The following is a 20,476-nucleotide window of genomic DNA, read 5'->3' as shown; positions in this document are numbered from 1 at the left end:
TTCTTCAACCAACCAGAAATTTCTATTAACTGGCACCTTTGAATTTGGCCATTACAGATGAAGTTCATGACGGTGAGCCCAGAGCACTCTGAAACATTGAAAGATTAAATTACATTTGATAAGACTGTGATTTTAAAATGAATCTTGCTATGTTCTAATTTTTTGAAAATCAGCAATCCATAGCAGGTACAATTTCCCCTTAATCAGAACACTCTATTCCTCAGTCATTTAACAGAGCTTTTCCATATCCTTAGTTAGACAAAGGAGACTTTTGAGCAAATGTTCTTCCTCTGTGACTGTGAAATTTGTACAGATCCATGTGCATATGTGCACTTCACATAACATTGAGAACTCCTTCAGAAGAGGTTGTTATTCTGAAACACTTGCACACATAGAGTTCCAACCACTTAATAAAAGAGTAATTATTTAAGGTGTGGCCCCAGAATAGGAAAAAGTCAGAATTTGTATGGGACCCTTTATTCCAGACCCAGTATATTTTGCTATTTATTTAAAGTATGGCTGTTCTGTTTATAATTGCATGCTATGGTCTAAACATATCCTTTTTAGGTCTGTAATTCAAAACACAAAAGGAGTTTGTTTAGACATAAGTGTAACCAGAAAAAGAACTAATAGTTATGCCCTTGATTTGATTGAAGCCATGCTTCAGTAAAATATCAACCAATTTGTAGGGAAGCATTAGAACTCTAATAACTTGGTATTAGGTAGCTCAAACAACCAGTTAATTCATGGAAATTTTCACTTGTCTGAGGCTACAGTTTGTGTCTGTGAATAGTTTCAAGAATAGATGATTCATCATGAGACTATTTTAATTACTCTTTGTAGCTAATATCTAGGATTGGTTCCCTTCTTTACAAAAATTCATCCATCACTTGATTATCTCTTACTAAAACTAAAATCTATGCCAAACCACACATATTTCCATAGATTTAAGAAGGGAAGAATCATTCTGTTTCCATCTGTTTGTATCTGGTCTCAGTGGGTGGGAAGCTGGAGACTCTCTCTTCCTTGCTGACAGGCAGAGAGGGACTCTGTTCCTCCTTGCGATATCAATTAGGGTTGAAAGATGCAGAGAAGTCTAAACTATCAAGTTTTCTTCATCCTCCACTCATGTCACTATCCTGTTAATTTTGTAAAGTCTGAAATCTCTTTTATTTAAGTTCTCACTGGTAATAATCATAGTCACAACAGCCCAACATTATGCCAGGCACTTGTATCAAGTCAGTAATATCTTAACCTTCATTCTTGTTCATTCATTAAGTCATATCAGACTCTTTGTGACCCTGTGGATTGCACCATGCCAGGCTCCCTGTCCTTCACTCTCTCCTGGAGTTTGCTCACATTTATGTTCACTGAGTTGATGATGCCATATTATCTCCCCATTTTTCAAGTAGGGCAACTGATGATCAAAAAGATGGAGTAACTTATCCAAAGACCAAAGCTGGTGAAGGACTGGCTAAGCAGGACACGCATACCCCCACGTCTGACTGCAGAATCCAGTTCAATGTCTGTGGAGTACCTACTCCATGTTGGACACTATTTCTAATAGGGTCCCTGTCATCAAGTAATGGAACTAAACTGGAGGGCTCAGCAAGAGAGTTGGGGCAAATGGAGCAGGGGTCATGGAGGAAAACTGGTGTGGCTTCCGAGATGAGAGGGGTTCCAGGCAGGAGTAACGGTTTCAGAAGTATGGGCCCAGAAATAGCAAAATGATTACAGTCTACTTTATCTCGAATGGAATGTTCGCGCAGAGTCTGTCTGAGGTTGGCCTTGACCACCAGTTAAGGAGTTTGAACATTCTGTAATCCTGGTATAAAAAATAATGTAAAGCATTGGATTTTCTTTCATTCTTCAAAGTGTGGATACTACTATAGTGTTGCAACATTGTTTGAAAGTAACTATACAGCTAGAACTTGATTTCTATGTACATTAATATAATACATGCAGTATTTATATTTTATTTTTCTTTCAAAAAAGCTCTACTTCTTTTCTTTAAAGAACAAAATTTCAAAAACAAACAACCTCCCCATCACCCCTTAAAAAAAAAAAAAAAAAAACTACAGTGCTGGGAACCACAGTTTATGTATGTGCTTATATTTTGTGTCTGGCCCCCTACACCAATGACTGTCATCATTAGTCACATAAGTAAACAGCATTAATATAAGAAAGGTAAACTAAATTCAGTGGGCCTTTTGTTCGGTCTTCTCACTGACAGCCAAGTGTTGGCTGCTTCAAGATTGCAGGGTTGAGTTACCTGCCCTCCCATATGCTGTGTGACCATGTGGTCCAAACACAGGAGACGTGACCCAGAAGAACTGCCTGTAAATCAATATGGGATATCTAACATGTACACAAAATAAAACTAATCATAAAGACAGTACAAACAATTCTATTTCATTTTGAAAGATTCAGAAAAGCAGATTTGCTTAGCCAAGAAGTTATAAGTTATTTTAGCTATCACATTCTTGGTCCTTTCTATGTTTTAGGCTTTGGAACCAGCCTCCTGTATCTACCTTCCATTCTCAGACAGAGGATGTGGGATAAGAAATATTTTTCTGGTAACAGAAAGCATTAAAATGGAGATTTAGTGGACAATGCCTTCAGTTAAACTTGGCTCTAGTCAAGGTTCCTGATTGATAGTTCGTGTTATTTTGTGAATTGTTGTGACTCAGAAAGCCCAAAATGTGAAATTCTAAAACCTTAAAGGAGTATTTACACTTTCAGATAGTAGTAGACATTTCATTCTTTCCTCTGCTTGGAGGCATGGTAGTATTGGGGTGGGAAGTTCCCTAATTAGGTGCTGACTGATGGAGGGGCCAAGCGTACCTCTTCCAGTCCTACAGAAGTGATGCACTCCCTTAGTCATTATAGCCACCAGCGTCCAGGTTTGTGGGCATTCAGGTGAGAGATAACATCCTCTTTTAACACTTAAGTGAGCTCTAGGGGATGCTCCTCCCATTGGCCGGTGGGATGAAAAGCCAGAGTAAGGTAACACTGACTGTCTCTGGACCCTTGATAGCTGCCCTGGGGCCAGAGATGCTATTTTGACTCTCAGTGACCCTGTCAAACTAAAGTGCCATTTGCTGGCATTTCTAGTTATGTGTCTGTCCCTGAGTTATCAGCTATGTGACTGAGCATAAACTGGCAGGGGATTTCCTACTGCAGAGGCTTTGTTTGTGTTAGTGTCAAGAAATTGCAGTTGTCCAAACTAAACATAAAATCACAGAATAGATTGTTAAATGGGTGTGGAAATTTGAACAGATTCTAGATTTTATAACTTATTGTCTGAAGACCTACCTTCTCTTCCCTATTCCTTTTCTCCTTTCCATCCCTCCAATGACCTCTGTCTTAAATGGAGATGTAGTTCATACACCTTTTTGCCCTACCATACAAATGTCATTTTTAAGAGAAAAACATTCAAATTTTACCTTCACACTTCACGTCATCAAGTTCCTTCAGCACCTCTTTAATCCAACTTAAGTTCTAAATAAGTATAGCAAGTGAGAGGAAAAAATATAAAAATATACCAGTAAATACAGTCAAACAACCGGAATGCTACTTGCCAATAGAAAGGACCCAACTATGAATACAACAACCCATTTCCCAGGTGGTGCTAGTGGTAAAGAACCCACCAGCCAATGCAGGAGACAAAAGAGGCAGTTTTGATCTCTGGGTCAGGAAGATCCCCTGAAGGAGGGCGTGGCAACCCACTCCAGTATTCTTGCCTGGAGAATCCCATGAACAGAGGAGCCTGTTGGGATACGGTCCAGAGGGTTTCAAAGAGTTGGACATGACTGAAGTGACTTAGCACACATGTATGCATGGATACAACAACATGAATGACCCTCAAGAGCATTATCCCAAATGAAAAAAAAAAAAACTGATCCCACAAAAGATCCCATACACTATGATTTCATTTATGCAGCATCCTCAAAATGATAAAAATAAATAAAGAGATGGAAAATAGCTGTTTGCCAAGGGTAGAGAGAAAGAGGAGGGTGTGTGACAACAAAGGTTCTTCATCTCTTTGGCATGGAAGTTCTGTCTCTTGGTTGTGATGGTGGTTGCACAAATCTGTGCATGTGAAGAAATGACACAGAAACTATCTACACATATCGCACCAATGTCACTTTCCTGGCCTTAATATTGTAAGAAAACTATGTCCCAGGGAACCACTGGAGGTAAGCAGTTTTGAAAGGTACATGGGGTCTCTCTGTGTTACCTCGACAACTTCCTGTGAAACTATAATTGCTTTAAAATAATAAGTTTATGCAAATCAACTAACAGTGCGGATCCCTCTGCACAACAAGTATACATACAGCATAGCTACCAATGCCAAAAAAGTATCAGATCTTTTTTAAAGGTGTGCTGTCACTGAAGAGTTGATTTAAAGGCAAGAAGGAATAAAATCAAAGGCAAGAAGGAATAAAATCGTGCTGCTGTTTATAATAGCCAGGACATGGAAGCAACCTAGATCCCCATCAGCAGATGAATGGATAAGGAAGCTGTGGTACATATACACCATGGAATATTACTCAGCTATTAAAAAGAATTCTTTTGAATCAGTTCTAATGAGATGGATGAAACTGGAGCCCATTATACAGAGTGAAGTAAGCCAGAAAGATAAAGACCATTATAGTATACTAACACATATATATGGAATTTAGAAAGATGGAAATGATAACCCTATTTGCAAAACAGAAAAAGAGACACAGATGTACAGAACAGACTTTTGGACTCTGTGGGAGAAGGTGAGGGTGGGATGTTTCGAGAGAATAGCATCGAAACATGTATATTATCACGGGTGAAACAGATCACCAGCCCAGGTTGGATGCACGAGACAAGTGCTCAGGCCTGGTGCACTGGGAAGACCCAGAGGAATCGAGTGGAGAGGGAGGTGGGAGGGGAGGATCGGGATGGGGAATACATGTAAATCCATGGCTGATTCATGTCAATGTATGACAAAAACCACTACAATATTGTAAAGTAATTAGCCTCCAACTAATAAAAATAAATGAAAAAAAAAAAATCGTGCTTAACTGCGTTCTCGGGGCTATCACAGCATCCTCCATCTCTGCAGTGCTCTGAACCATCTGACTGTTTTCCAGGGATGCATAAAGTGAGGGTGGAAGCACGAACCCCTTTAGTTGGATCCCATCAACAATCAAGGTCAGTTTGGTCACTTCGTCTATAAAGAACCTTCTGCATCCAGGTACCATATTCCTCTCTCCCCTTTGGAAAAATTCCAGAAAATAAGACCATAGCATGCAGCCCCATGTAGCATGCAGGAAACGTTTCTTCCAACAGAAAGGATCTCCAGAGCCTCTCTCCTTAAAGAATGCCTCTCTCTCCCCACCTTTTTCAGTTCTTTGCTGTGTCTCCCTCCAAGTTCGCCTGACTCATTAGCCTGATCTTTCTAGTGAAGTCGTACTAATGACAAAGCAGGCAAACCTGTGAGCGATGTGGCAACCCCAGGCGGTGGCCTCCTGCGGTCCTCCCCGGGCACAGCGGCCCAGCTCATGCTCCCCACGAGCCGGCGGGATGTGAGCGTGTGGTACCCGCGAACCACCAGTTGCCCCTGGAGACGCTGCCGGGCAGCCCTCACCAAGTACCAACACGGCGAACACAGCAGCAGCCTGATCAGCTGCTGGCCAAAGTTGCCTCCTGGTGAATTGCATCTTTTTTTCTTTTTCTCATTTAACATTTTTATAGTAGTACTGTGAGTGTACCCAGTGTTATAAAATTGTGCCAAAACAAAGAGTAAAGTCCTTGTCCTGAGGAGTATGCGGTGTCAAAGGCGTGAATGACGCAAGGAAAAAGAACATCACAAACACATGGAGTGGGCAGGAAATGTAAGGTGGAATCAATTAGACTTTCAATGGACCAAGAATGCAACGGCTACTGGCAGGGCTCCAACTCCTCCCCACAAAACAGAAATATAATAGCAGTAGCAACAGTAACATTTGGGGGTGTTTATTGTTATTAATATGTATCGTGCAGTATGATCGAACTAATTCTGTAATGCAGGTACTTTTATTGTACCTACCTGGAAATAAATGGCTTCTTTTAACTGTTAACAAACACCTCTAATGCTTACAAAGTGCCAAACATGCTGCTGAATAAATTAACTCATTTAATTCTCATAAAGTCCTTCTGAAATAGGAATTGTTTCACTCACTTTACAGATAAAGAGAATGAAGCAGTCAGGTGAAATGACTTGCTCGATGTGGCTCAGGCAGAAAGTGAGGGAGCCAGAATTTGAACCTGAGAAGTCAGGAGGATGGAGTCAAGATCCAAATCCAGGAAACCCAACTCTGTGATGGCTCCAGGATTCAAATCCACATGCCCTGGCTCTCAAACCTGTGTGTTCCATTATGTGAAACGAAGCACAATGAAAAAATAACTTAATTTTAAAATATTTGTATTGACTATTCACAGTGTAGATGTATTTTGTAAAGGCCTTTAATATTGCAGTGAAAAAGTGTTTATTTGAAGAATAAATACTACTGTTTTTAAAAAAAGGGGGAACATGTTTTCCTCCTTCCTTCCTTCATTCAATAAACATGCATGAGTGTCTGTTTACTCCGGACACTACGTGAGGTACCGGGGTGACAGCAGTGACCAAAAGAGACAAAAATGAGAGAAAACAAGGGAACTGGACCTGATGTTCATTTTAATGATGAATACACACTAGATTTATCAGGAGCGCTAGGGGCAAATAGCCAACAGGAAATAAGGGAACATTTCAATCTTATTATCCAGGGAATGACATTATTCTGGACTGGACTGTCGCACATGAGTATTATTTAGCCCTCTTTTCATTTCCTCCCTTCTGTTTCCTTCATTGTAGTTACAGCACTTAGAGGAGAACACATTATCAAATAACACTTAGTATAGACATTATTAACGCTTCAAATAGTGCTTTGTGTGACAGAAGGTGTAGCAGTAATGATAAGAGCTATCACATATTAAACGCTTCTTATGTATTAGGCATTAGTCTAAGAATTTTACATATGTTAACTCATTTAATAGATGATGAGATCAATTCTATATGATTAATGATATAACCGATTCTATTATGATCCAAATTTTATAGATGAACAGATTGAAACTCAGAAAGATTAACAAACTTACCCAAGGATCTAATGCTAAAATGTGGAGGTTTTAATCTGTTAACAGAAATTAGGTTTGGGATTACTTATAGGTTTCAGTCACTCTTTGAATTCCCTTCCTCATGACAGTGTGAGTGTTTTACAAGTCTGGAAATGGTGAAGTGGCATGCAGACCTTCGAACCTGCAATGAAAAACTAGCATAAAAAATCCCTAAAGAAAAAAGAGATGCTGGGAGTTAAGTTTTCAAAGTCTACTTTCAAAAGCTAGAACTTTAATTGGCTTAAACATCTACTTTGGAGATAGGAGAGTGAAATTTATTACTGTCTTCTCATTTCATTTTTTTAAAATAAATTTTTACTTTCTGATTCTTCTTTAGCTTGCTAAAATGAAAAATAAAATCAATAAAAACTAAAATAAGAAGAGAAATCCACAGCCCTCCAAGCTACCTTTAAGAAAAGCATAATAAAGCATTAGCTTGGAAGTCTTTTTCATGATTATGTAGAGTGTACCTATATCAAAATAAAATATCCCCTTGAGAACAAGAAAAATAATTTGGCTTTCCCATACAGAGTCTGGTCTTCCTATCTGAGCTTAGGTTTTAAAATACTAACATTATAAAGAGTTATAGTCCTCTATTATAGGGCCATGATAAAATAATAAAATGTACCACTAACTCATATTCAGTCATTTTGCTCCCTGTTAGCACAGTTCACTTCCTACATTCAAGAGAGAGGCAGAGCTATGGGACATTTGCAGAGAAATCATGCGAGGACCCAGACCATATACTCCCTCACCACTCACCTCTCCACTCATTCCCACCCCCACCCTCACCTCCTCCCAACAATCTCCACTGAACTCTTAAATTCCCAATTGGTCTCTACCTTCTTTCTCTGCTTAGGCCAGTCTTTCTGTTGAGAATCCTCCCCTACTTCCTTCACTTCTTTGCCTGGCTGACTTTTATTTCTGCTTCAAAACCCAGCTGAGGTATCATCTGGTCTAGAAATGTTCTCTGACCCCTTTCCTAAGCTAGGTTTGGTGGAAGAGTGCTCAAATCTGATTTTTCTCCCCCCGGGCCTTCACATGCTGTTAACACAACTGTTTGCTTATTTATTGTTTCCTCCACTGCTGCTGCTGCCGCTAAGTCTATTCAGTCATGTCCGACTGTGCGACCCCATAGACGGCAGTCCACCAGGCTCCCCTGTCCCTGGGATTCTCCAGGCAAGAACACCGGAGTGGGCTGCCATTTCCTTCTCCAGTGCATGAAAGTGAAAAGTGAAAGTGAAGTCGCTCAGTCATATCCGACTCTTCTCGACCCCATGGACTGCAGTCTACCAGGCTCCTCCATCCATGGCATTTTCCAGGCAAGAGTACTGGAGTGGGGTGCCATCGCCTTTTCTGTTCCTCCACTAGACTCATCCTTTTACTCAACAAACATTTCTTGAGCACCTAAGTATTTGCATGGGACTCTGGTAGATGTTAGGGAGACAAGGAGAAAAGAAACTCCCTAATATACTTCCTGGGGGGATAATGACATTCAATGACGGTTTGCGGAATGAATGAATGAAATTAGGTCATTACAAACAGTGGAAAAAAGATCAGAAGATTAGCAGGCACGTGAGAGTGATTAGTTTTTTCCATTCTCCCATTTCTCACAGCCCACTCTGTTGTGTAACACCTCTCTAATCTTCTTGATTTAAGTTTCTGCTCTCCTTCTACTCTTCATCTTACTGCTGTCTTTAAAGGAAGCAGGAACTTTGGCATAAGAGGGACCACAGTTCTGATGCCAGCCCTGTTGCTTACTATCTCTGTGATCCCTGGCTCTGTGCTTAATTTCTCTGAGCTGGAATCTCCTCCTCTGTAAAATGGAGATTACAAATACCTACATGGTGGAGTACTGTGTGAAGATTAAATGTGATTCACACATGAAAAGGGCTTGACTCTTAGTCTGACTTTGAAGAGTCTTCCTTTCCTTTCTTTTGGCTCTTCCCTTCTTCTATCCCTCATCTTCCTACAAGACATCATCAGGGTAGTAGTAGTATTCGAGATGGTTTCATGTGATACATGGAATTTTCTAGAATAGTAATATTACTTATACATATTAAAATATATGTCATTAAACATTCAACTTTTGTTTTCTATAGAAATTATTGCTTTGGATATGCAAAAACTAAAAAAATAAAAGAAAGATTTAAGATTTTTAAAAACATGAAAAGAATCTGAAAGAGAATAGAGATATATATACTCTAAAACAAAATAAAATTTAAAGATGAGAAGAAAAAACAAAACAAAAAAAATAGAAATATTATTGTCAGTACTAAGAATGGTGGGGGGGGGGGATATGCCTAAAAACCTCTGCAGAAATTAACAAAAATGATAATATAAAAGAAAAAAACCTTTAGCTCAGAAGTTCACAAGCTGCTATATTTATTATGCTTGCCCTGAGAGCTTGATAAACTGAGAGGTAAGCCTCTTAAAAGTGAAAGGGGAGAGTGAAAAAGTTGGCTTAAAGCTCAACATTCAAAAAACTAAAATGATGGCATCCAGTCCCATCACTTCACAGCAAATAGATGGGGAAATAATGAAAACAGTGACTTTATTTTCTTGGGCTCCAAAATCACTGCAGATGGTGACTACAGCCATGCAGTTAAAAGATGCTTGCTCCTTGGAAGAAAAGTTATGACCAACCTAGACAGCATATTAAAAAGCAGAGACATTACTTTGCCAGCAAAGGTCTGTCTAGTCAAAGCTACAGTTTTTCCAGTAGTCATGTATGGATGTGAGAATTGAACTATAAAGAAAGCTGAGCACCAAAGATTTAGTGCTTTTGAATTGTGGTTTTGGAAAAGAAGCTTGAGAGTCCCTTGGACTGCAAGGAGATCCAACCAGTCTATCCTAAAGGAAATCAGTTCTGAATATTCTTTGGAAGGACTGATGCTGAAGCTGAAACTCCAATACTTTGGCCACCTGATGTGAAGAACTGACTCATTGGAAAAAACGCTGATGCTGGGAAAGATTGAAGGCAGGAAGAGAAGGGGACAACAGAGGATGAGATGGTTGGATGGCATCACTGACATCATGGACATGAGTTTGAGCTAGCTCTGGGAATTGGTGATGGACGAGGAGGCCTGGCGTGCTATAGTCCATGGGGTCACAAAGAGTCTGACATGAATGAGCAACTAAACTGAACTGAACTGAACCGTAGTTATTCATTTCTCAAATGTCACTTGTAAAAAAAATCCAGTCCTGGGTCTGACAACGATTAATTCTTAAGCTGCATGGTCATGCTTTTGGCTTTCTTAGGATAGAATTAGTCTCTAATAGACTAAGAAGTCAGTCTTGGATCTCCAGAATCTGTCCATTTCTGACTATGATTAAATATAAAGTGAAAGAAGATCGTTCTGTACACTTAAGAATAATTAATGTCCAAACAGAACTTCCAAAGATGTTCTGTGTACCCCACACTGTATCTCCATTTCTTGATCTATAATATAGTTAGAATAATACCATCTAGCTCAATAGGCTAGGGTCAGATGAGGGTCAAATGTTAAAAGAAGCACTTTGTAACATATAGGGAATATAATAATTGATATGTATGCGTGAGTCATTATTATGATGAATCTAGCAGAGACTAGCCTCTTTGAGGCACCTAGCACTGCATATTCTGGCAGAAGAGCTGACCTCCTATGCCCACAGCCTTGAAAGTTATTTATCCCTTTACCCCAGTCTTCCTGTTTTTTGAGGTTTTGTGATAAAATCAGCCCATTAGAAGCTTTCTGTCTCTGAACACATATTTGTTGCTGTTTAGTGGCTAAGTCATGTCTGACCCTTTGCCACCCCATGGTATTCTGTAACCTGGGGAGATCAGATACTCTTTTCAGTGTCTCTGTGCTTACAATTTTCTACCCAAAACACAGATTTTCTGTAGATTCATTTGCTAGAATTTGAGACTATATCATGCGCACACACACACACAAACATTTCTTGTGTTCCATAGGAGTGAGTCCACCAATCTCACCCACTCCTTGGAGACTTATTTGCAGTAGGGACAAAAAAAAAAAGGAAAGAAAGAAACCAACCCACGGGCGAATTTACACCTCCTCCCAGCAAAAGTTAAGGTCAATAAAAAGTTTTAACCAAAGCTGAAACAAACCCAGGCCCTGGGAATTGTGACCTGGGGTAGGATGCTCTCTTTACAACACAAGACAATTTAGTCATAGTGATGTCCTAAAGATTATGTCTGCACTGCCTAGGGAGAGAATAAAGATGAATACAGGAAAACAGTAATTTGGGAAACAGACCATTCATGGTGAGAGGCTGGCCACTCCCTCCTTTCCTTAAGGGTGCCAAAGTGCACCACTACCCAACCAATAACAAAGAAAGCAGGTCCAGCAGCCCTGGGGGATGGGGCACCTGACCAGGAGGCGGAGGAGGTAAGTGCAAGACCAGGTCTGCTTACACCTCCAGGGCAGAGGTTACCCTTCGCTTTTCCTCTCTTCTCTTATCAGGGTCTAAGGTCCCTCTGAGACAGGTAGAAATACACCTTTTGCACTAAGAGATACACATCAAGAGCCAAACTGGCGTCCTCCGGTGAAATCAGAACCAGGTATTTAAAGGCTCTGCGGAGGACTGCAGGTGGGGATCTCTGGATCATCCTTGGTTTAGTTTACCCAGTTCCTCTAACCAAGTCAGCAGCCTGGGGCCCACGTCCCGGGCTGGTTCCGGTGCACGTGGAAGGGACACTCTCAACCTTTTCCTGCCGGATCACTGAGGTGAAGCTCGGGGACGCGCGGTTTCTCCACTCCCAGCCAGCGCCCACTAGGGCGCACGCCCACCGGTGCGAAGAGCCCCTCCCGGCACCTCGCGCGGCTCTGGAGCTGGTCCCCGCGCTCACCCATCTCCTCTCCCGGACTCCGAGGTGCTCCCAGCGTCCCCGCTCCCGTTTCCATCCTCTCTTCCTTCCATTCTTTCTCTCCCTTTTCTCCATTTTCCTGCCTACTCCTACCCATCTCGGGGTCTGGACCCTTATCGCTCCCTCCTTCTCCCCTCCTCCTTGGACTTCAGCCCTCTTCCCCGACAGCCCCTCTCCGTTCCCTGGGCGCCACTTGGCTTTTCTGCTCGCTTTTCTGCGCCGCTCTTTCCCTGTTTTCTGCGCACCCCGGGCTTCTCAGCCCGACGGCTAGGAACGCGCTCACCGCCCCAGCCAAGGTCCCCAGATCCAGCGCTGATCTCGCCTTCTTCCTCCCCTAAAGGAGCCTCCCCGGAGTTCCCTGGGCAAAGCCCGAGCTCCCGACCCAGGGAACCGCGCTGGCCTCCCGGGGGGCCCAGCTGTCAGGGAAGATGGGTCTATTTTAGGTCCTGCCTCGAGTGTCCCCAACCCCGAGGACGCGGGCACGGGTCCCGCGACTCGGGTAACATCTCTCCAGCACGATCCTCAGCTGACGCGGAGCCAGTTCCTCCAGAGGGTCTCGGACCCCCTGGCCAGGCAGGCGCCGGCGCCTGTGGATGGCGGTCTCAAAAAAAAAAAAGGATCTCGAAATTTGAGCACCCAGGGAATCCCGGGCTCGCGGGCGGGGCGTTCCAGCGCAAGCCACCCACTGCCCGCCCCCCAGGAACAGGCCGCCTTGGCACAGCCACTTCTCCTGGCACAGAGGCTCACAGGAGCTTTCCCGGCCTGTGCCCTTTACCTCGGGTTGCCCTGGTTTACTTAATTTCTAGTCAATCCGGTCATTAGCCTGCAGTAACCCGCACGCAGTGGGATTCTTTGGAAAATGATAAGGATTTAGGACCATCAACAAGACACAAGGAGCTACAGCGCCTGACCCAAGCCCCAGAAGGTTGAGACCACGCTGCAGACGTGTGCGTGTCCCCATGCGCACACGAGCGCGCGCGCGCACACACACACACACACACACACACACACATATCCCAGTTGGGATCCAGCCACAGGTTTGCACATTGACAAGTCTTTAAGTCAACGGAAAATATAAACAGCTTCACTCACCCGCCTTTTTCTTCCCTCTCCCGATTGGGAATCCAGGGGAAAAGGGTGGATTGAGAGACCCTTCTTTCTTTTCTTTTCGCCTTTCTAAAGAGTGGAAATTTCCATCATGTGATAGGGGGGAGCATCCCCAGTGTCGCGTTTCCTGTGGACCCTCCCTTCCAGCCCCAGCCACCAATCGTCAGGCGGCAACCTGAGATGTCAAGGAAAGCATCCTCCCAGGTGCGGCTGAGCTGACCAGCTGTCCCCCAAGAGTGAAGCCTGGGACCTGCCAGCCCCTGCTCCAGCTTTCCTGGGTCCACGACAACAGAGGATATCGTGGTGTGAGTTGAGCTTTTCTGTGGGTTGTTTTTTTTTAAACCATTAAGTTTCTTCATTAGTCAAGGTTACATTTATTGGATCTGTCCTATATGTGGAAATACATGTCCCTGCTCATTTTGAAATCTGTAAGAGTCTTTCTATCAGTAGGTGGTTCTAAACTTCCTGTAGGTTTGATGATGTCAAACCTGTATCTGACATAAAGGAAAAAAAAATTGAAGAAGGGTTGCAAATGAAAAACCTGTCATTCACAGTAAAAATCACTTAATGCAAAAGCAGTGTAGAAGATAGCTTGCCAGCCCTTAACCATGGCTAGGGGTCTTTTGCGGTCATTTCCCACCCATTCCCCACTGCCCCCACTCTAAGCATAATCCTCAGTATATATGAAGACGGAATTAGGATTTAATAAATAACAGTATAATTTCAGTTCTGCTTGTTAAAGGCACCACTTACCATTTTAAGGAAAGCTGTTTACACTGAAGCTATTCTGAGGTTAACCAAAATTCCTGTTTCCAGAAAGCCTATGCATGTAGCAAATGTGTTCACAACCTCCTGTTTATTTAATACTCATTTGTCATTCTTTGAGGGAAAAATGTTCTCCTGTAGAGACCTGAGCCCCACAGTTTAACAAACTATCAGGCAACACGAATTACTTTCTAAATTCTCACATACCCAATTTAACTTTATTTAGAATGGTAAGGTTCACTGTTCAGATCGTGAATATCTAGAACTGCCTTATTTTACAGTTCCCATTAACTAATGCATCAGCAACATCTCAGCACTTAAAAAAAAAGGACAACAACAAAAACAAAAATCCATCCAGACAATGCAGGTATATAATAATCAAGAGGATTAAAAACTCTCCATTAACACACATACACACACATCACATTATATTAAAACCATCCAACAATGTAAATCGAGTATAAGGATAATGTGATAACTACCTTCGCTGGAGTTACCATTTTGAAACCTAAAAACAAATACATTAATTATTTAAACAGAATATAGAGGGTATTTTTTTTATGAAAGCTGATTATCCTCTGCCTAGCCAAATGCAACAAACATCTTTAGTTTGTCATAAAAAACTTCACCTTATGAGATAAGACTACATCAGAATAATTTTGATGTCTCTTTAAACTTGTTGAAACTAGATTATCTTCACATTATTACACTTTTCCATTGATTCTTATTTAATAAATATAAGTATCTTTTATAAAAGTACTAAATCGTCAAAACTGGTAAAATTGGGAGAGGATTAATGAGCGGTCATGATAGATTTATATTTCTCTTTACCTAAATTAGTAAAAGCAAAATTCAAGGTTCTAAAACAAAAATCCCTTTCAGAGAAAATATAAATAAAGATGGAATCAGTGCAGTCCTAAGATTGATACTAGTTCACTATGCAGCCACTCAACTTTTTAATGAATTGCTTATTTAGTCAGTTCTTGGTGTCCATATCTTAGCTAGCACAGAAAAGTAGTGGTTCATTGCTTGATTTTCTAGAGAACTATAGATTGTTCATTTACATATGTGCTACTTACTTTAATCATACATGTATTGAAAAAAAATGAGTTGCATTGTCTACAAAGCCACAAAGTGATGAGCAAAATTCAAATTTGTCATCTTTTGTAGCTATTTTATGTTCTTAGAGTTTTAGAAAAGCTCTGAGCAATGTCTAGGTGGTACGAGACAACTGGTATGCCATTGTCTTTCTGGGGTATAATCAAACTCCTGAGCCTTTGATAGCTATGCTGAATCTACTTAACAGTCCTCAAGGGCTTGTTTTCTATTTTCTTTTTCTCATTTATCTTTATTAGTTGGAGGCTAATTACTTTACAATATTCTAGTGGTTTTTGCCATACATTGACATGAATCAGCTATGGATTTACATGTGTTCCCCATCCTGAACCCCCTCCCACCTCTCTCCCCATCCTATCCCTCAGGGTCATTCCAGTGCACCAGCCCTGAGCACTTGTCTCATGCATCCAACCTGGGCTAGCGATCTGTTTCACACTTGATAATGTACATGTTTTTATGCTATTCTCTCAGATCATCTCACCCTCGCCTTCTCCCATAGAATCCAAAAGTCTGTTCTATACATCTGTGTCTCTTTTTCTGTCTTGCATATAGTGTTATCGTTACCATCTTTCTAAATTCCGTATATATGCGTTAGTATACTGTATTGGTGTTTATCTTTCTGGCTTACTTCACTCTGTATAATGGGCTCCAGTTTCATCCATCTCATTAGAACTGATTCAAATGTATTCTTTTTAATGGCTGAGTAATATTCCATTATATATATGTACCATAGCTTTCTTATCCATTCATCTGCTGATGGGCATCTAGGTTGCTTCCATGTCCTGGCTATTATAAACAGAGCTGTGATGAACATTATAGACAAAACACTCTCCGACATAAATCATAGCAAGATCCTCTATGACCCATCTCCCAGATTAGTGGAAATAAAAGCAAAAATAAACAAATGGGACCTAATTAAACTTAAAAGCTTTTGCACAACAAAGGAAACTATAAGCAAGGTGAAAAGACAGACTTCAGAATGGGAGAAAATAATTGCAAATGAAGCAACAGACAAAGAATTAATCTCAAAAATATGCAAGCAACTCCTGCAGCTCAATTCCAGAAAAATAAATGACCCAATCAAAAAATGGGCCAAAGAACTAAACAGACATTCCTCCAAAGAAGACATACAGATGGCTAAGAAATACATGAAAAGATGCTCAACATCACTCATTATCAGAGAAATGCAAATCAAAACCACAATGAGGTACCACTTCATGCCAGTCAGGAAGGCTGCTATCCAAAAGTCTACAAGCAATAAATGCTGGAGAGGGTGTGGAGAAAAGGGAACCCTCTTACACTGTTGGTGGGAATGCAAACTAGTACAGTCGCTATGGAGAACAGTGTGGAGATTCCTTAAAAAACTGGAAATAGAACTGCCATATGACCCAGCAATCCCACTCCTGGGCATACACACCGAGGAAACCAGAACTGAAAGAGACACGTGCACCCCAAGGGCTTGTTTTAAACCAGCATTTGAAAGAGAAGGGAATGGCAATCCCTGGAGAAGGGAATGGCAATCCCTGGAGAAGAGAATGCCAATCCACTCCAGTATTCTTGCCTGGAGAATCCCAGGGACAGAGGAGCCTGGCGGGCTACAGTCCACGGGATCACAAAGAGTCGGACACGACTGAGTGACTAACACTACTACTATTACTTGTGAGGCTGGTGTTTTTATCTTTACTTTTCGGATGAGAAAACAGAATGAATGAGTTAAGGGACTTGCCAGAGGCAGAATCAGAGTAAGGATTCAGCTATATATGATTCCAAAGCTCTCCCCTCTCTGCCCCATCGTTAGCCTTGTCCTCATTTGGGCTCCAGAAACACATCATAACACACTATACTCCTATAGTGGAGCAGAGGCCCTGCTAGACTTCATGCTCCTGAGCAACCACTCCCTGTTTATCCTCATCAGTGTTCCTCGAACTCGCCATAGGGTAGTTCTATAGTTATTTACTGGATGAGTGGATGAACTGATGAAGAACACCCCTACAATTTGTATACTGTCATACACTATCTGTGCCTGAGCTGTTTGTTAAATAAAGTGATCTGTGATTCATCCCTACTGATATTTTGCATCTTCTCTCAATTCTTTCTCTGTAGTTAAGAAGAACCATAATTAGGTGGCCAGTTAGACTTTTGGTGCCCAGAGAGGCAATCGCTGATTGAGTCTGCCAGGCTACCAGTTACTCTGACATGCTTTGCACAACTGGTGTTTGAACAGAAACTGACATTGATTTGCTATTGCCAGGTAGCACAATAGCATGGCAGCTTTCAGAAAATACCGAATTACTCTCAAAGCAAATTTTCCCCTTTGTGACATTCCTCTGAGAGCTAGAAACATAGTCATGTCAAACTTAGCTTACTATTTCCTTTATCTGGAAAAATAAAATGAAAGAACTTATCACTAATGTCCAAAACCTAGAGATGTTTAATGAGAATGACCACATTTAAAATAAGTATTAATATATACATGTATGTTTTGCAAATGAATAAGATGTAGAACATGTAAAGTTAAACACTTGGTTTCTGATTTCTGGAAACAGAATCCTTCCTGGATTTGATATTTACTAGCTGGTAACCAGTTATTAGTTACACAATAATTAGGTAAATTATTAACTTCTCTATGCCCCAGTTTCCTCATCTGTAATTTGGGGATAACATGGGCTTCCCAGGTGGTGCTAAAGAACCACCTACAAATGGGAAAGAACCCGCCTACCAATGCAGGAGACTTCAGAGACTCAGATTCAATCCTTGGGTTGGGGCAATCCCCTGGAGGGTGGTATGGTAACCCACTCCAGTATTCTTGCCTGAGAAACCCCATGGACAGAGGAGCCCGGAGGGCTACAGTCCATAGCATTGCAAAGAGTTGGACACAACTGAAGTGACTGAGCGTGTATTTTTACCTATTCTAGAGCTGTTTCAAAAAATCAAGTAAATCTCATAAGGCACTTAAATCATCCTTTTTCACATGGAAAATACTGATTACAGTTGTATCATCTGTTACTGAAAATTTCTTATAATTACCCTAAAACTTCATTCTATTCTCCTGGGCCTGTTTCCTCATTTTTAGTACAAGAGGGCAGACTATTTGATCCTTGCGTCCTGTGTGATCTTAACATTCTACAATTGCACAGCTTATGGGTATTTACTTCTTTTATTCCCTTGTTGCCACAATAAAACCCTAGTTCCCTAAAATTTGCCTTCTGAAGTAATGGAGAACAGGAAACTATCATTAACCTATTACTTACACTTCTTAAGATTGAAATTTAAAACAATACAAAATTTGCAGTTTAATTTTGAAACCATGAAAGCATTTAACTTCTAGTCTTCAAATATAAGAGATAGATATTGTGAAAGAGGTCAAAATTGTGTGCTTATTTTTCCATGGTCCTGTTCCGATGCTGCAGTAGGTTTCATTCTTTCTCTTTGTATAATAAATTGTTTACATGGTTCCGCTCGAGACTGTAAGTTCTGTAGATGTGATATCAAAACAAATTTGCTGAATAAATACATAAGTGAGTCAATCAATTGATGCTTCTCTGTTTTATAAAAAGTTGAAAAGCTAAGTGATAATTTGCTTCAAGCTAAAGATGGAATTTAATCAAACGAAAACATTTCAAATTCAAATACCACTATGAAGACACTTTTGGAACTCACTGGTTTAAAATTATAATCTGACTTTGTGTGCTGTGCTTAGTCAACTCAATTGTGTCTGACTCTTTGAGACCCCATGGACTTCAGCCTGCCAGTCTCCTCCATTTATAGGGATTCTCCAGACAAGAATACTGGAGTGGGTTGCCATACCCTCCTCCAGGGGATCTTACCAACCCAGGGATCGAACCCAGGTCTCCCCACATTGCAGACAGATTCTTTACTGTCTAAGCCACCAGGGAAGCCCTGGAGGAGGGCATGGCAACCCACTCCAATATTCTTGTCTGGAGGATCCCCATGGATGGAGGAGCCTTACAGTCCATGGGGTCACAAAGAGTCGGACATGACAGAGTGACTTAGCACAGCACGCAAAGTCAGGTTATGATCTTAAACCAGTGAGTTCCAAAAGTGTCTTCATAGTGGTATTTGAATTTGAAATGTTTTTGTTTGATTAAATTCCATCATTATCTTGAAGAAAATTATCACTTAGCTTTTCAACTTATTGTAAAACAGAGAAGCATCAATTGCTTGACTCATTTATTTATTTATTCATCACATGGCTTTACTGGGGCTTTAATTTTACTTCAGCCTGGATGAAGATTTCTTCCTAACCTGTATGGGACATTGGAGAGACTGAGTCTTCTTGGGCTTTTCTGTGCCACTCCATGTAGCTGTCGCTGACCAAGGGGGATTCCTCCTTCCATGTCACCTAGGGGTTCAATGCTTTTCCAGATCCTTCTCTGATGAGGCTCTCAGCAAAGCAGAACATCCAGACCCTTCTCTTTCATGTCATCCTGCTTGGATAGCCTTCAATAGCTTACAAGTGCAGGACTATGTATATATGCTAAGTTCTGAGGAGTGAGGTGCCTCTCTGAAGGGTATTCCAAGGTGGACAATTCAGGGTTGAAATTCTGACTAATTTGACTGCACAAAGGAAGGCTCTGACACAAAACCTCATGTATATTGCTTTCTCTTGAGACCTCTCTGGGCTTGGCCTGCCCACAGGTAGCTCCCTGTTTAAAGCTCATGACCCCATGTCCTTCCTCAGAAAATCCAGTTCTGTCTGCATTTGCTTATCCTCTGATTTAAAAAACATTTGTTGGGTAATTCCTAAGTTCTAGCTATGAGTGACAAAATGGTGAGTCAAAACAGACACAATCTTTGTTCTCATGGAGTTTATAATTTGGTAGGAGAAAGCATTTTAATCAAAGTGTTAAGTGTTGGTCACTCAGTTGTGACAACTCTTTGGGACCACATGGACTGTAGCCCTTCGGGCTCCTCTGTCCGTGGAATTCTCCAGGCCAAGAATACTGGAGTGGGTAGCCATTCCTTTCTCCAGGGGGTCTTCCCAACCCCGGGATCGAAGCCTGGTCTCCTGCATTGCAGATTCCTTACCATCTGAGCCACCAGGGAAGTCCGATAGTCAAAGCAGACACAATCTTCGTTCCCATGGGGTTTATGATCTGGTAGGATAAAATATCAAAGTGTGACACTAATTCACATAGAATGACAAAGACTGAAGTGAAAGGTGGATACACTGATCATAGGGACAGATTTCCCTGAGGATATGAGTCTTGAAGATGAAAGTGAACAACTTTAACGTATTCCCATGCATATGGGAAGCCCGTGACTGTAGGGGAGGCAAGGCAGCCTGGTGCTCCTGAGATGGTGGGACATGTGGATCCATCTCAGGTAGTGATCACCTTCAGTAGCAAGAGGGACACCTTCCCACACTCAGTTTTCTTTACTCATTCTCTCCAGAGGTGGACAAACTCCTGTCCCCACAATGGGATA

The 20,476-nt window shown here is 41.4% G+C and overlaps 1 protein-coding gene across 1 annotated transcript in view; it reads right to left on the bottom strand.

The window, feature by feature from the left end:
- Positions 1–13,257, bottom strand: part of SLC38A4 (solute carrier family 38 member 4) — a 76,488-nt gene extending 63,231 nt beyond the window's left edge. The window contains exon 1 of the mRNA XM_065932161.1: positions 13,133–13,257. The gene's annotated coding sequence lies outside the window, so the exon portion shown is untranslated. The remainder of the gene's footprint in view (positions 1–13,132) is intronic.
- Positions 13,258–20,476: the final 7,219 nt, after the last annotated feature.

The sequence above is a fragment of the Muntiacus reevesi genome, chromosome 4 (assembly GCF_963930625.1).
Source record: "Muntiacus reevesi chromosome 4, mMunRee1.1, whole genome shotgun sequence".
In the NCBI taxonomy this organism is placed as follows: Eukaryota; Metazoa; Chordata; class Mammalia; order Artiodactyla; family Cervidae; genus Muntiacus; species Muntiacus reevesi.
Note: the sequence above shows the minus strand (reverse complement) of the source record. Positions and strands in the feature narration are given on the sequence as shown.